Source organism: Chlorocebus sabaeus, chromosome 2 (assembly GCF_047675955.1).
Source record: "Chlorocebus sabaeus isolate Y175 chromosome 2, mChlSab1.0.hap1, whole genome shotgun sequence".
NCBI lineage: Eukaryota > Metazoa > Chordata > Mammalia > Primates > Cercopithecidae > Chlorocebus > Chlorocebus sabaeus.
In genome coordinates this window covers 66,650,374-66,666,468 of record NC_132905.1, presented here as the reverse complement: position 1 = coordinate 66,666,468, position 16,095 = coordinate 66,650,374, and positions in this window count along the sequence as shown.

Sequence of the window (16,095 nt, the reverse complement as noted above, 5' to 3'; positions counted from 1 at the left end):
CACACCCCTGCAGGCTTCCATCAGCATCAGGAGAGGGGCAGTGGGGGAGAGAACCACGTTCTGCCAGCCCCAGGATCGAATACAGATGGTGTCCCTGGATAATGGCAGCAATAATAACAGCAGCTATGTCTCCACGGAGCATTTGTTCAGGGCCCCACAAAGGGAGGCAGGCACTGGGGCCTCTCTCTCTCTACAGGCAGAGAAGTGCAGCCCAGAGGTATGCGGTGACTCGCCCAGCATCACACGGCTGGGACTGGACAGGGCAGCCTGGCTCCAGGCCTCTCTCCTGACTATTGCAGGCCCACTGTGAGTCCCAGCACCAGCTACACAGGGCAGAGCTTGCTCAGCAAACCTTTTTCTTTTTTTTTTTTTCCTTTGAGATGGGGTGTCAATGTATGGTCTCAAACTTCCGGGCTCAAGTGATCCTCCTGCCTCAGCCTCCTGTGTAGCTGGGATTACAGGCACATGCCACTGACCCTGGCCCTTGGTCCGCAAATCTTTATTGAGCAGCTACTATATTGCAGACACTCGTGTAGGCACTGGGGCTACAGTGGGCAGGAGCATGTTCTTACTGGATGGAGACCGGGTGGCTTCCAGACTTCCTCTCTCGAGCCCAGACAGGGGGTGGGTTGGGAGCTCGGACCAGGGAAAGAGAGGTTCTGGGAAGCCAAGGATGGCTTCGCAGAGCTTGGAGGACAGAAAGCCTGATTAGACTTTGGCTCCAAATCCAGCTCTGCCACCTGCTGGTTGTGAGATCTTGGGCCAGTTACTCACCCTCTGCACCTTGTTTCCTCCATCTAAAAAGTGGGGATGATGGCGGTACCCACCTCCTATGACCTAAGCAAGGTACTAACTCAACAGTTCCAGGCACGTACTGAGCGCGCTTAAATGTCAGCTCATCACAGTATTTTGTGTTTTTTTTGTTTTTTTGTTTGTTTGTTTGAGATGGAATCTTGCTCTGTCTCCCAGACTGGAGTGTAGTGGCACAATCTCGGCTCACTGCAACCTCTGCCCCCCGGGTTCAAGTGATTCTCCTACCTCAGTCTCCTGAGGAGCTGGGATTACAGGAGTGTGCCACCACACCTGGCTAATTTTTGTATTTTTTGTAGAGATGGAGTTTCGCCACGTTGGCCAGGCTGGTCTCGAACTCCTGATCTCAGGTGATCCGCCCATCTCAGCCTCCCACAGTGCTGGGATTACAGGCATGAGCCACCGTGCCTGGCCAGCTCTTCGCAGTTTTATGATTTGACCGTTTAGGCAAGAGCCCCGCTCTCCACTCCACCCACCCCCAACCTGAAGGAGCCAAGGGTGTGCTTCTATTCTTTTTTTTTTTTTTTTTTTTTTTTTTTTTTTTTTTTTTAGACGGAGTCTGGCTCAGTCGCCCAGGCTGGAGTGCAGTGGCGCGATCTCGGCTCACTGCAAGCTCCGCCTCCCGGGTTCACGCCATTCTCCTGCCTCAGCCTCCCGGGTAGCCGGGACTACAGGCGCCCGCCACCTCGCCCGGCTAATTTTTTGCATTTTTAGTAGAGACGGGGTTTCACCGTGTTAGCCAGGATGGTCTCGATCTCCTGACCTCGTGATCCGCCCGCCTCGGCCTCCCAAAGTGCTGGGATTACAGGCGTGAGCCACCGCGCCCGGCCTATGCTTCTGTTCTTTCTCCAAGACCCCCGACCTCAGGCTCCCAGAAGCTGTCCCCTGGGGGAAAGGGGGTGGCCTACAGGCTCACAGGTCATTGGCCACCCAGCCTCCCCCAATCACACCTGGGCGCTGGGTGGATGTTTGTGAGCGAAGCACACCACGGCCCACCCATCTCTCCTCCGTTCCCAGCAGGCCCAGGGTGCAGAGGTGGGGAAGGAAAGAGAGGAGAGGCCACGGAGAGGTGAACCCCACCTGAATCAAGTGACAAAAAGGGAAGTTGGGGGGTGATAAGCAGAGAAACTTTGCTCCAAGAGATGTCTCCTCGGCAGCTGCCCATAGTATGGAGGCACATGGCCTGTATACTATACTGCACATATAGTATACTATACTGTATACTGCACACGGCCTGGGCATGCGCCACACTGGGTTTGCGACGGGCAGCCCTGACGCTTTCCTTCATCTCACAAGATGGGTTCACTTGTGCTCTGGAGGGGATTAATAAACACAGGAATTCAATGCAGGGCAAGAGTGGAAAGAAGCCGAAATGGCTGAGCCTAATGCGGGACCCTCCTCTCTGAGCTGGCGCCCAGACCTGCATGGCTGCCTCGTCGGACGTGCCCGCACGCACGTTTTAGAACCGGGATTGTGGTCCTGAGTTGCCTGAAAACCTGCTCTCCCAGCCTGAAGGTCTGTTGCAGTCTCTTACTATTATCGTTATTTTAATTTTTGAGACTTGGTCTCTGTCACGCAGGCTGGAGTGCAGTGGCCTGATCATGGCTCATTGCAACCTTTAACTCCAGGGTCAAGCGATCCTCCCACTTCAGTCTCCCGAGTACCTGGAACTACAGGCACGCACCACTACACCCGGCTAATTTTTAAAAATATTTTTGTAGAGACAGGGTCTCACTGTGTTGCCTAAGCTGGTCTCAAACTCCTGGCCTCGGGCAATCTGCTTGCCTTGGCCTCCCAAAGCGCTGGGATTACAGACCTGAGCCACCACGCCTGGTTTGCAGCCACTGCTGAGCTGACCACAGGGGAAGGTCTTCACTTAGACCTGTGCTGGAGTCAGGAGGCCTGGATGGTGTGGCTTCCTCTTTAGGGTGGTGGCCTCTCCTCCCTTCTCTGTTTCTTCCTATCTCCCTCTCTCCCTTCCTCACCCGCTCCCTCCCTGTCTTTCTGGTTAGTTCTCAGCTCACCTTTTCCTAAGATGGATCTTTCCTTTCCCAACTCTGAATGAACTGAGATCCCAGAGACCAGAGAACTGTAGAAGCACAGTGAAGGATGGAGAGAGACAAGACGGTGTCCGGGCCGGCCTGGCCGTCAGTGCCTTTGGAAGCTCTGGGCAGGCCCTCCCTGTCCTTCCCTGGGCCTGTTCCCCTTGTTGCCCTCTGCAGGCTCCAGGCCCTTCCTGCTCTGGGTCTCGTCCTGTGGGTTGGCCCTGCATTCTGTCCTCTCCAGGCGGACCCTCCATGTGCCTCTGAGACTCACCGCCCGGGCTCACACCTGCCCAGTCTCGAGGCTGCCTACCCTGGCTGCATCGCTCCCCTCCTCAGAACAATGAGGACTTTGTAACACCTCACATTCATTCTCCCGCTGTGCATGGTCTCAGGTGAGTGGGATCTGGAGACAGGAAGAGGGCACGCAAGGTATTGGGTTTGTAGGAAGTGGGCGGGGGAGAGCCAGCAGGAACCGGCTTGTGTGCTCATGGCTTTCGGTGGGGGGGGGCTAGTTTTGATCCCGGCTTCCTGGGCACAGAGGAGCCTTCCTGGGCAAAGGCCCCATTCAAGGCCAAGGCCTTTCTCTAAGCAATCAGCCTGGAGAGCAGCAAACGCAGCACAAGCTCCTGCCTGGTTCTACAGATTCCGGGCCCTTCCTGTAGACGTCTGTGCAACTCAGTGGAGCCTCTGTGCTGGTTTGCTGTTTAGACTTCCAGTCAGAAACAATGTGATATCAACAGCAAAAACAAACACAAAAAACAAACAAACGAACAACAACAAAAACCCTTGACCCAGCAATTCCACTACTACAGAGCCTACGAACGCATATGGACAAGAAGCAAAGCGGCTTTCCAAGCATGTTCATTACAGAGCTATTTATACTGGAGCAAAATCAGAAACCTACTTCCCCAAAACAGGACAGTGGTGATACCAAGGTATAAACACAGAATGAAATACGCTGTGGCAGATAAAAGTGATGCCGTGGGCCGGGTGTGGCGACTCACGCTTATAATCCCAACATTTTGGGAGGCCAAAGTGGGAGAGTGCTTGAGGCTAGGAGTTCACGACCAACCTGGGCAATATAGAAAGACTCCATCTCTACAGTTTTGTTGTTGTTGTTGTTAATTAGCCAGGTGTGATGGTGTGTTCCTGTAGTCCCAGCTACTCTGGAGGCTGAGGTGGGAGGATAGTGTGAGCCCAGGAGTTCAAGGCTGCAGCGAGCTATGATTAAATCACTGCACTTCAGTCTGGGTGACACAGCGAGACCCTGTCTCTAAAAAAAAAAAAAAAAAAAAAAAAAAAGTGATACTGTGAATGTAAATTTATGTATCAACATGAACAAATGATCAGTTTTACAAAACAGCATGTATAGTATAATCCCATTATATGTGTACACACATACAAAAAAGTCTAGATGCTTTCCAGCAGCATTCTTGACCATATCTTGGTAGTAAGATTTGGGGAAAGTTATGATTTTTTTTCCCTTATTTTTCCTTATCTATATTTTCTAATTTTTATTTATTACCTAATTATTACACATTCATTATAGGAAGACAGAACAGTGTTATAATTTTGCATTTTATCTTTTTTAAAAAGTATAAACCCTTTGGCCAGTAATTCCAATTCCAGGAAGTTGTCCTACGGAAATAACTAGGTTGATTACAAAGATGTAACTACAAGAATAAACCATGTACTGTTTCTCATAGGGGAGAAATGGACACAAGCTAAAATGCTGGGCATTGGGGATTGGCTGAGTAAAGCGTGGTGTAGTCATATGCAAGGTGCCATGCAGCCACTAAAAATCATGCTGTGGAAGTGCAACTGTTGACTAGAAAGATGCTTGTGAATATATGATTGGAAGGAAAGAACAGGATTTAGAACATTATGTACTGAATCAGCCCCTCTGTAATATGTGCTGAGTCCTAAGACTGGAAGGATATATGCTTAATTGCTAATGGTTGTTTCATTTAGAGGAGCTGATTACAGGTGATCTTAATTTTCTTCTTTATACTTTCCTGATTATTCGATGATAAATACGTATTATTACAAAATTTTAAAAATTAATTATTTAAGAGGGAAAAATAACCTATTCCAAGAGGTCAGGCAGTGAGAGGTGAGAGCTGGGCCCCCTGGTCCCGGCAGCTGGGGGCCATGGAAGCACCTGGGGAGGGGGTTGGAGCTGGGGACAGCCGGTGCAACACTGATGTGGAGTCTGTCTGCACCTGCGTCGGCTGAGGAAGTGCACCTCCCCCCCCCCACTCCCTGCAGGCCTGCTCTCTGCCATTCACCCTCTGGAATTAGCTTGCAGAGACCATTTTAGGAAGCCCGTGGGCGGCTGGAAGCAGCTTGTGAGCAGAGCTGGAACCGGCGGAGAGCTGCAGAGAGCGAGTGCCCAGAGGAAGACAGGCAGAAAATAAGGGGAAGCCAGCACCTTTTTCCCATTTTTCTTTTTGGTTTGATTTTTCAAAAACAGTTCTCCAGAAAATCCTCACTTTGGCCCGAATGTTTCTTCTTCTGCCTTCCTTCCTCCAGGTCTCCATAGAGGGGCTGAATCTAAACTTGCTACAAAGCCGGGACCAGGGGTCTGGGCTCGACACTTCCACTCACTTACTGTGCAACTTTGCTCAGTCGCTCACCCTCTCTGGGCCTCAGTTTCCAATTTCTGTCACACTGGTCTGGAATGGACTCAAAGTTCTTTGAGGCTCCATGCTTCTGGGATTCCATCTTAGGAACAAGACAGCTGAACTAGATGTCTCCAAGGCCTCTGCACGGCTCTGACATTCTGAGATTTGTGCTTCAAGATCTTTGAGAGTGTAAAACACACTGGCAAGAGCCTCTGGTTTTTGCAGCTGTGGTTCCGGAATGCTACGGCATTACCCTGTGAATATTCCAGTCAGAGTTCTAGCTGAGTGGCTGCTTATTCTTTAAGACTACCTAGCTCAGCCCTGTCTTTGCCAGGGGAATGGGGTTCTCTTTGCCAGTCTGGACATGGAGGCCTACATCCCAGGTCCCCACAAGTGAAGTTCAAACCCCAGGTAGCCCCCCGAAGTAGACACGAAAATAATAGCTCACCAATATGGTGCACTCACCAAATGTCAGTCTGCAATGGGTGAGTGGCCATTTGCCAATGAAGCCCTTGCCCTGGGGCGACAGCAACAGTCTCTGTTTACTGAACATCTAGGATATTCCAGGCCTGGGGGCTACAGAGATCACAGTACTCAAGGGTTGGCACTATGTTATACCCATTTTCCAGATGAGGAAGCTGAAGCTCAGCGAGGTCCATTGACTTGCCCAGGTCACAGAGCCAGAAGGTGGGAAAGCTGAGACCTGACCCAGATCAGCTGACCCCAGGGCACTGCTGAACTACTGTGTTGCCTCCGGGCAGCCCCTGGCCCTGCAGATGATCAGGACTCCCAGGGCAAGGAGGCTGATCTAGGGCACCCACCTGGCCGGCCTACCTTCCCCAGCCAGGGTGGCCATGCTGGAGGTGGAGTTGGTTCGGAAGTAGGCAGGGCCTGTGTTTGTGCCCGCGTGCACGTGGGTGTCGTCTGTGTGACTCCGGGAGGGTGTGTATCTGTGTCTCCATGTGGGTGTCTCTGCACGACGCGCACGCGTCTGATGTGTGTGAGCGCTCGGATGTGGGTGCTGGTTGTGTCTGCCTGTGTGTGTGCTGCCGTGTCTCTCCTGGAGCGTGCGAGAGAGACAGAGTGTGATCCGTGGAGCCTGTGGGAGGGGAGCTGGGTGGGGACAGTTCTCTGCGTGCTCCCTGCTGCCCTCCTTTGGAGCTCCATGGCCTTGGGCCCCTGAAAAGCTGCCTGACCCCGTGGGTGTACTGACATTTCACCAAGTTGAACCTGCAACCCCCAGCTCCCACACCTACCCAGTGGCCGGACCCACCACCCAGGACCATTGTGGGAACCTCTTGGGTCAGATGGGGGGCTCATAGCAGCCTTGGCTTTGGTCCTTGCAGGACAGGTGAAGGCCCTGCAGAAAAGCAGCTGGGTTGCAGCGTCCCTGCTCCTGAGCCCAGCTGTGGGTTGCAAACAACTCACCTTCAACCTGGGACTCCCCTTCCTCCACCCTGAATCAGGCCTGCGAAGGCCTGTGTCTGTCTTAGGGGGTGGACTGGGGAGAAAAACCCTACAAAGGAGATTCGTGGTCTAAGAACTGGAAGGGAAACTCAGTCATTTAGTGAGGCTACTGTCCTAGCAGATGTGTGTTAGCCCCATCGGCTGCAAGTTTTACTTTCAAATCTCTGGGAACAGAAAACTCACCTCTTAAAAAGAGCCCATTCCATTGTAGGCAGCTTTGATGGTAAGTTGTACCTCACACTAAGGTTTTCCATCTGCCTCCTGTGGCTTCACCCTATGGGTCTCAGCCCTGCCCTCTGGGGGCCATGAGGCTCAACCTTGATCAGTCAAGCTGAGGCAGGGGGCATCAGTCCAAAGCCTTGTGGGGACCCTCAGGCTGAGAAGTAGTTTCTGAGGCCAGGTGAAGCACTGAGAACCCTCAAAGACACAGAGAGGCTGAGGCAGGGCCGTTCTGCTGGGGGCTGATCTCCTGCCTGGGTAGCTGAGAGCCTCCAGGTCCCACCAGGCCAAGGATGGGAGGAGGCAGCTGACACCCAGTGTGCCAAGGAAATCTGGGGATGGCTGCCCTGGCTGGGCCTGGGTCAGGGTCTCGGGGACAACTCTGAGCCCTGGGGAGAGTTGGGAGCCACCTCCTGAAAAGCAGGGGTGCATGCATGGTGAATGGATGAGGGCAGGGCTGCAGCTCCCCCCACAGCACAAGACTCCGCTGGGATGAAGCATGGCGTAAACTAAGAGCTTGGCACACGGGTGCAGGGTGTGGACGAGAACTACTGTTAGGATGCTGTACATCCACCCTCCCGCTCATTCTCCTCTGTGTCAGGCCCAGGCCTGAGGATGGTGACCTGGAAATGAAGCCCCCCTCACCTTCCTGACCCCCACTCCTTTCCCAGAGGACTGGGCAGGCGGGAGAGACAGACTCAGCTCTGGATGTGTCACCATAACTCAGCACGTGCCCAGAACAGTCCCAGCCCCAGAGGCACCGCAGAGGGGGCGCAGGTGTCTTTGGCTCAGTGCCCTGCTCCTGGAGGTGAGGAATCTGCCACGCTCTACCCCTCTGGGCCTGGGGGCCATAGTTTTACATGGGCATGGGGGCAGAGCCAATGCCTCTGTTTTACAGAGGACATGCCCATTTTACAGATGGAGAAACTGGGGCTCACAGAGTTTCAGTGACTTCCTTATTATCCTTATCATGGGCAAGGCTGGGATCTGCCACATCCCATAATCCAGGTGTCTCCTCTACCAGCCAAAAGGCCAACAGCAGGGTAATGTGTGCTCAGAGGACCATACTTATGGTTCAGGAAGACCTTGGACCCGGTCCCAGCAGCTCTTTCCACGTGTCGCCGGGGACCCAGCTGTTTATATGGCCTCACTTGGTCTCAATTTCCTCACCTGTAACATTGGATAAGGAGGCTTCTTCTATGCTCCTGGCCCTCCCCGGCAAGCACACGTGCCCCACCACCCGCCCCGCCCAACCCCTGCTTCTGGCACTGGCTGGCCTCTGACACACACTCAGAAATGAGTGAGTGTGAGCAGGGCAGGGTGGCATCCTAACCACATCCAGGTAGGTCTGCTCTCCTGCCAGGTGACCGACAGAGTCCTGTGGGTTAGAACAGCTTCCTTCAGCCACAGAAAGAATATAGTAAAGTTGAAAAGCTGCAATCCACTGGCTTGCAAATGTGGTTTGGGTTGCCTTGCACAGTGTCTGTGTGTGCTTTTTTTTAAAATCTGAATTTCTTTGCCAACATTTAAAAATAGAGACATTTCACATAAAAGTCCAGATTTCCGGCTTCTCTTGAAAAACTGGAAGCTCTGACAAGTCTGCCTTGAATTGGCTGCCCTGGGCCAGAGCTGGGGAGCCGAGGCACGCTCTCCCACAGTCCTCACGTGGGCCTCTACTCATCCATGTGGCCTGCCTGATTTTGCCCCTCCTTGGTGCAAGAGTCAGGCTCTGGAGTCAGGCTGACCCCCGTTAGTCCAAGCGTGTGGCTCAATCGCAGTGTGACCACTAGGAAGTTCCTGTTTTCCCACTGACAAAACAGGGATTCCCATAGCACCTACTTCATAGGGACGCTGCAAGGCTGAGAAGAACGAATGTAAAGCTACTGTGCCCATTTAACATGGCGCATGGCCCACAGTGAGTGTCAGCAAGGTCTTGTTCACCACCATTTTCTCATTCTCTCCAGACAGGGGCTGAAGCAGCAGCAACGATGCCCTCCCCACCCCCGCTCTGGCCCCGCCCTAGAGCTCTCCCTGGGCTGCACATGCGCTCGTGTGGCAGTGGCAGTCCTGTCTGGGTAACACATCCAAAACAACAGATCAATAGCTACTAAGCACTGCAATGCCATCGCAGAGGCCACAGCGCCGTCCGGGCTGCTGGGCAGTGAGTTCAAGCTCTTTTCCTTGCTGCTGGGCAGGAAACGATGCACCACGTGACCTTGGACAAGTTCTTTCCCTCGTTTCACCAACTGTAGGATGAGACTGTGGTCTCTAAAGCCCCTTTCAGCTTTGACATCTTAGGAGTTTTACAGGCGGGCAGGCAATGAAGTCCAAAGCATCACAATGCAGGGGTGAATCAGGATTCTTTAGCAAAAACCTGTCATAAAGTGGGCTCAAATTAAAAGGTACTGTATTGGCTCATGTAGGAGGAAGCCCAAGGATTGTGGGATGCAGGTGAGGCTGGATCCAGGTGCTCCAGATATTTTTCTTGGCTTCTCTTGCTCTTGTCTTTCAGCTCAGCTTCCTTCTGTGTCAGGTACAAGGGCTTTCTGTGATGGGGATGATGACCCCAGTAGGTCTAACTGAGAGTCCTCTAGAGCCACAGCTCTAAAAGCAAGTGGGGTCCTTTTGCGCCTTCTTGAAGAAGCATCCCAGGGAAGATGCCAGTTGGCCTAGCTAGTGTTGTGTGTCTGTCCCGGTGAGTGGAAGGACAGGGTGAGGTACTGTGATTGGCACTCCCACCAAAGATGACAGGGAGCAGAGAACGTCGTCCTGAAAGCAAAGGAGACCTGACATTAGAAGAGAGGTGAACAGAAATGGGCTATGACATCTAAAACAACAGCAACCACCGGCTATTCGAGGGGCCTTTAGTTCAAGGACAGAGGAGGGGGGAGTCTTCCAATCAATGACCTATTTATGTAAATGACTTTCCAAGTATGGACATGCAGAATCTTAAGCAGACGATTCTAGTCCCTGAGAAGCAACAAGAAAAACACTCGGCTCCACCAGACTCGGACACCCGGAGCCAGCCACGTGTGTGGTTCTTCCGACTGCAAATGCCGGGAGGGGTCAGGAGGGTTTGTGAGAAGCCCTTGGTGTCCGAGGAGGGGACGAGGATGGAGGCGTGAGGCAGCGTGCTAGGACTTAAGAGGAGAGGAAAAATCGAAAACAGATGTGAGGCATGAAAGGTGGCAGTGGGGCTGGAGGAGGTGGGGCTGGAGGAGGTGGGGCTGGAGGAGGTGGGGCTGAGGAAACATGATATTGACTATGGTAAAATACAAAATAAACAAAGAATAACACTAGGAAAAACTGAAACACAATACAGATTAATTACATTTCATCTCAAGATAAGAATGGATTTTTAAGCATTAAAGCAATGGGAAAAAATCAAAAGGAAAAAGCTCGACATATGTAACATAAAAAATAAAGCATACATTTCAAAATCAAAACATTAAAAAAGCAAATGGCAAACTGGGGGAAATATTTATCATACTAATGTATTTGCGACACGATAAATACAGTGTCAAGAACACGTGAGGACACTAAGAGAAGAAGGGACAAAGGACATAGATAGACCCTTTCCAAAAGGGAAATGAACAATGGTGTCGTCTTCCTCACTCAAGCGGACCACAGAGAGCTCCTCTAACTAGCCCTGGCCCACTCCTGCTTTCAGGCTGCTGTACTCGGAGTGACGGTGTCTCGCTTATTGACGTGGGCAGCTGAGGCGAGGCCTATCCAGAGGGCGGCCGGCCGTTAAGTCAGCCCCTCAGGGGCTTCGCTTTTGCAGCATCTTTTTTTTGTTTTGTTTTTTAATTTTAAAAAAAATTTTGTTTTCTAGAGAAAGGGTCTCACCATGTTGCCCAGGCTGGTCTCAAACTCCTGGGCTCAAGTGATCCTTCCACCTTGGCCTCCCAAAGTGCTGGGATTACACGTATAAGCCACCATACTCGTATGTAGCATCTCTTTTTTTTTTTTTTTTTTTTTTTTTTTTTGAGACGGAGTCTCACTCTGTCTCCCAGGCTGGAGTGCAGTGGCCGGATCTCAGTTCACTGCAAGCTCCGCCTCCCGGGTTTACGCCATTCTCCTGCCTCAGCCTCCCGAGTAGCTGGGACTACAGGCGCCCGCCACCTCGCCCGGCTAGTTTTTTGTATTTTTTAGTAGAGACGGGGTTTCACCGTGTTAGCCAGGATGGTCTTGATCTCCTGACCTGGTGATCCGCCCGTCTCGGCCTCCCAAAGTGCTGGGATTACAGGCTTCAGCCACCGCGCCCGGCCTGTAGCATCTCTTTCTAAAACAAATGCCTTTTGCAAAACTCAACAGCAGCTCTGGTAGGACAGGGATGGGTGAGAGGAGGGCAGCCTTTGCTCAGGCATTCCACCCTGAGTGGCCCCTCACTGGCCCTCGTTGTTCCCAAGGAGGGCAGAGGCAGGCTCCTTCCAGATCAGAAGCAACCCCACCCGCAGTTACCAACTTGCTCTGGGCCAGGTCAGTCCGGTGTCCCCAGAGGCCCAGACACAGACACAAAGGGTCTGGGTGGAAAACTCAGCAAGCTCTCATGACCCCAGAGGCCAGTGGGGCCTGCCTGCCACCCTTGTGACTGATACTGCCAGTCATCAGGCTGCAGCCTCGGATCCACTGATGATGACCTTGGATTAAGTAGCCGTCTTTGTTGAGGAGCGCTGCATGGTGGTAGGGGCAGGGTGGGACTCACAGGCTTGGGCTCCAACACCAGCCAGGCTCAGCAGCCTCTGCTTTCCAGGAAGTCCCTTCACCTTGCAGGGCCTTGCCTTCCTTCTTCCTTGTCTGGACAAGGCGGAAGGATGAGGCCTTCCCTGGAGAGCTGGTGCTCCAGACCGAGGAAGGCAAGGGCCTGACACAGTGCCCGGCAGCCAGGAGGGAAGCCCCCAACACACACCGGCTCTTAGTAATCGCCTCTACATCCAGGAACTTCCGCAGCAGAAGTGGGTGTGTGAACGATTCCAACCAAGAACCATTAGTACCAATAGAGAATTCACATGCCCTCAACTCCTGTTTTTTGGGGTTTTCTTTTGAGACAGGGTCTTGCTTTTTCACCCAGGCTAGAGAGCAGTGGTGTGATCATAGTTCACACAGCCTCAACCTCCTGGGCTCAAACAATTCTCCTGCCTTAGCCTCCTGAGTAGCTGGGACTACAGGTGTGTGCCACCATGCCTGGCTAATTTTACGATTTTTTGTAGAGATGGTGTTTTGCCATGTTACCCAGGCTGGTCTCGAACTCCTGAGCTCAAGTAAGCTGCCCGCCTTAACCTCCCAAAGTGCTGGGATTACAGGTGTGAGCCATGGCGGCTGGCCCTCAATTCCCTTTTAGTCGTATGGACACCGGAACAGTTAAGTGGGACTCTCCTCACTGCCCACCAGCAGCAGGAACATCCACACAGGCACTGGTGGTGTGACCACACCCACTGCCTCACCCACTGCCTGACCCACCCACTGCTCTCAGCAGAGCCACTTCAAGTCCTCCACTGCCACCCAGCACCCAGAACACCCGTGACAGCCCTCCCAATTCATCATTGCCCCACCTCCCCAAAAGTACCATGGACATCTGAGAATAGGAAGGCTCAACATACCCCATGATAGGACAGTCAAGAGGTAACTCCTGTTGGGGAAGCGGGCCCAACAAGTTGGCATTCTGCCCAGATCTGTGGCCTTGGAGAAGTGGAGGCTATCAGGCTAGAAGAGATCTTCAAAGACGTCCTGTCCGTCCCTTTTTTGAATCATGGTACAGCACAGCCTGCACCCCTGACACCACTGTGACCTGAGACACTATTACCTCTCCCTGGGATTGTCACACTAGCTCCTTAGTGGTCCTTTTGCTTCCACCCTTACCCCCTGCAGTCTATATCCGACACAGCAGCTTGGGATCCTGTTACAAACAGAAGTCAGCTGCCAGGTGTAGCTCATGCCTGTAGTCCCAGCTACTGAGGAGGCTGAGGTGGGTCACTTGACTCTGGGAGTTTGAGGCTGTAGGGTGCTGTGACAGCACCTGTGAATAGCCACTGCACCCAGCCTGGGCAACATAGTGAGACCCTGTCTCAAAAAAAAAAAAAGCAAAAAGATGGGTCAGCTCATGACACTTTTCTGCTTGAAACCCTCAAATGTGTCCCCATTTCGCTGTCTTACAACAGCCCATAGGCCCTGGACAACCCGGTCCCTCTGTAAGTTACTCTCTGGTTTCCTCTCCTACTATTCTTATCTTTGATCACCCCACTCCTGCCTACTGACCTTGACCCCCTGATGCTCCTGCAATGCACCAGACAGGCTCCTGCCCCAGGGTCTTTACCTTTGCTGCTTGTTCTACTGGAACACTCTCCAGACCCCTACATGGCTCACTTGCTCACCTTTAAATCTTTATTCAAATGTCACTCCCTTTAAATTGCAGCATCTCTGCCAGGCGTGGTGGCTCACGCCTGTAATCCCAGCACTTTGGGAGGCCAAGATGGGTGGATTACGAGGTCAGGAGATCGAGACCATCTTGGCTAACAGGGTGAAACCCCGTCTCTACTAAAAAAAACACAAAAAACTAGCCGGGCGAGGTGGCGGGTGCCTGTAGTCCCAGCTACTTGGGAGGCTGAGGCAGGAGAATGGTGTAAACCTGGGAGGTGGAGCTTGCAGTGAGCTGAGATCCGGCCACTGCACTCCAGCCTGGGAGACAGAGCGAGACTCCGTCTCAAAAAAAAAAAAAAAAAAAATACAGCATGTCCCCTCACCCCGCCAGGACTCTCCGTTTCCCTTCCCCTGCTCTATTTTGTTTCCCACGGGCATTTCTCAGGATGGGCCCACTCTGCCGTCTATTTAGCATGCTTACTGTGTGGCTCCCCCAGGAGGATGTTAGCTCACTGGGCAGGGGCGTGGTCCCTGAGTGCCACAGGCATGGAGCTGACCTCAGCTGCCCTGTAGCTTCTCCTGGGCTCCCCACTCTACACCCTCAAGTATGTGGAGGCCTCCTCCTTAGGCCAGCCCTCCCACCTCTCTGTTCCTGGGTGAAGGTCCTACATTTTTCTCCAGCGCTCCTCACTGCAGGCGGGCTCTCCTGAAGATGTAACTCCATCTGTTGTCCCTTAGAAGTGAGAGGCCAGACCTGAGCCAGGTGCACATTTTTGGAAGTGGACAGAGGGAAGAGGGAGAAATCAGGAGAGAGAAGCAGCAAGACAAAGATCCAAGGAAGAGGGACCTGTTGAGTTTCTTTCGGGCAGGCCACCTGACATTGGACAATGCAACTGAGATGCCCATATTTTTTGCCTCCTCCCACCAAGCAGCTGTCAACTTGACAATGCTCAGGATTCCTGTTTTCCAGAGAAATTGAGGGAGCTGACACAGATCCAGGACATGTGATAGTAGGCCTGGCAGGCTGGGGGTGGGTGGGGCGGCGGTGGGGCAGGGGACATGGGAAGCTGAGTGCCAGATGAATGGCTGTGCACCCTGCCCCCCAGCAGTGAGCAGCTGACATTATTTCTCGCTCAGCCCACCTCTCAGCAGGGAGGCCTGTCCAGGAGCCCAGGGTTGGGGGAGAACAAGCCAGTACCAGAGACCTTGGATGCTCTGGAGATAGAAGGGTCTAGAAGGCTCTAACAGAAACAAACAAAGCCTGTCCAGGACAGATCCAGTGACTTTGAGGTGAGGAAGTGCCATCTACAGTCAGCGGGGGACTGAAAAAAAAAGCAGTGTCTGCAGAGCTGCAGGACCACACGGGCTCCCAGGATTACAGGGGACCTCAGGTAAGCCTCCCCATGAAAGCAGTATGGTTCCGCTTTCAATCTGGCGGACGCAACTCAGTGCTGGCCTTGACCGTGGCATTCACTTTGCATTTTCGGCCCCCAGGTCAGCAGGGGACAGCATCTCAGTCAAGCCAAAGTCTGATTAGTTGGAGACACCAGCATGTCCCAGTGCGCTGGGAATATTAAGTCATATTTACAAGCGTATGATGGTGGGGAGATAATTACCAATGGTAGGAGGCAGTCAACAGTGGGGAAGTCCTCCACTGCTCACGTGGTGAGAAATTTGATGGGAAAGAGGCTCACAACAGGGAGGGTTTGTCATGGGGACAGGGGAAGGGGGTTAGAAAGTCACCACCTCTGCCGATTCTGCTAATAGGATGAACCAGCCTTGCAAGTAAGAGCTAGACCCTATGAGGCCTGCATTTGGGAGGGTTTTTAAATCAGGCTAGGTCCTGCCAATAGCTTCACATGTAGAGGTGTTAGAGCTGGAAGGGAGCTTGGAGATCGGCAGTGCCACTGGTTCTGTTCCCAAAGCGTCCGCCTTCCAAAAATACTGCAAGTGTTAAGTAATAATCTGTTTTCACATTTTTTATTCATCAAAGACACACAGAGGACTGCCTGTTGGGACGAGCAGGAGACCTAAAGTGGACGTCACTGCAGCCCCAAACAAAAGAGACCTATTGTTTTTTTTTGGTCAGCCCAGTCATATTATCCTGTATAAATGTAGTTTCTGTTTTTAAAACATTTAAAATAACACAAGGGTCAACTTTTAAATACCTGTGGGAGCCCACAGATTCTATATCAGAAACCTAAGTCCAAGCCTTTTTTTTTTTTGAGATGGAGTCTCACTCTGTGGCCAGGCTGGAGTGCAGTGGCAAGATCTCAGCTCACTGCAACCTCCACCCCCCGGGTTCATGCGATTCTCCTGCCTCAGCCTCCTGAGTAGCTGGGACTACAGGCACACGCCACCACACCCAGCTAATTTTTGTATTTTTAGTAGAGACGGGGTTTCACCATGTTGGCCAGGATTGTCTCAATCTCTTGACCTTGTGATCCGCCCGCCTCAGCCTTCCAAAGTGCTGGGATTACAGGCGTGAGCCACCATGCCCGGCCCCAAGCCAACTCTTATTTCGTGCAAGGAGCTGAGGCTCAGAGAACATAAGCAGCTTGCTCACGATC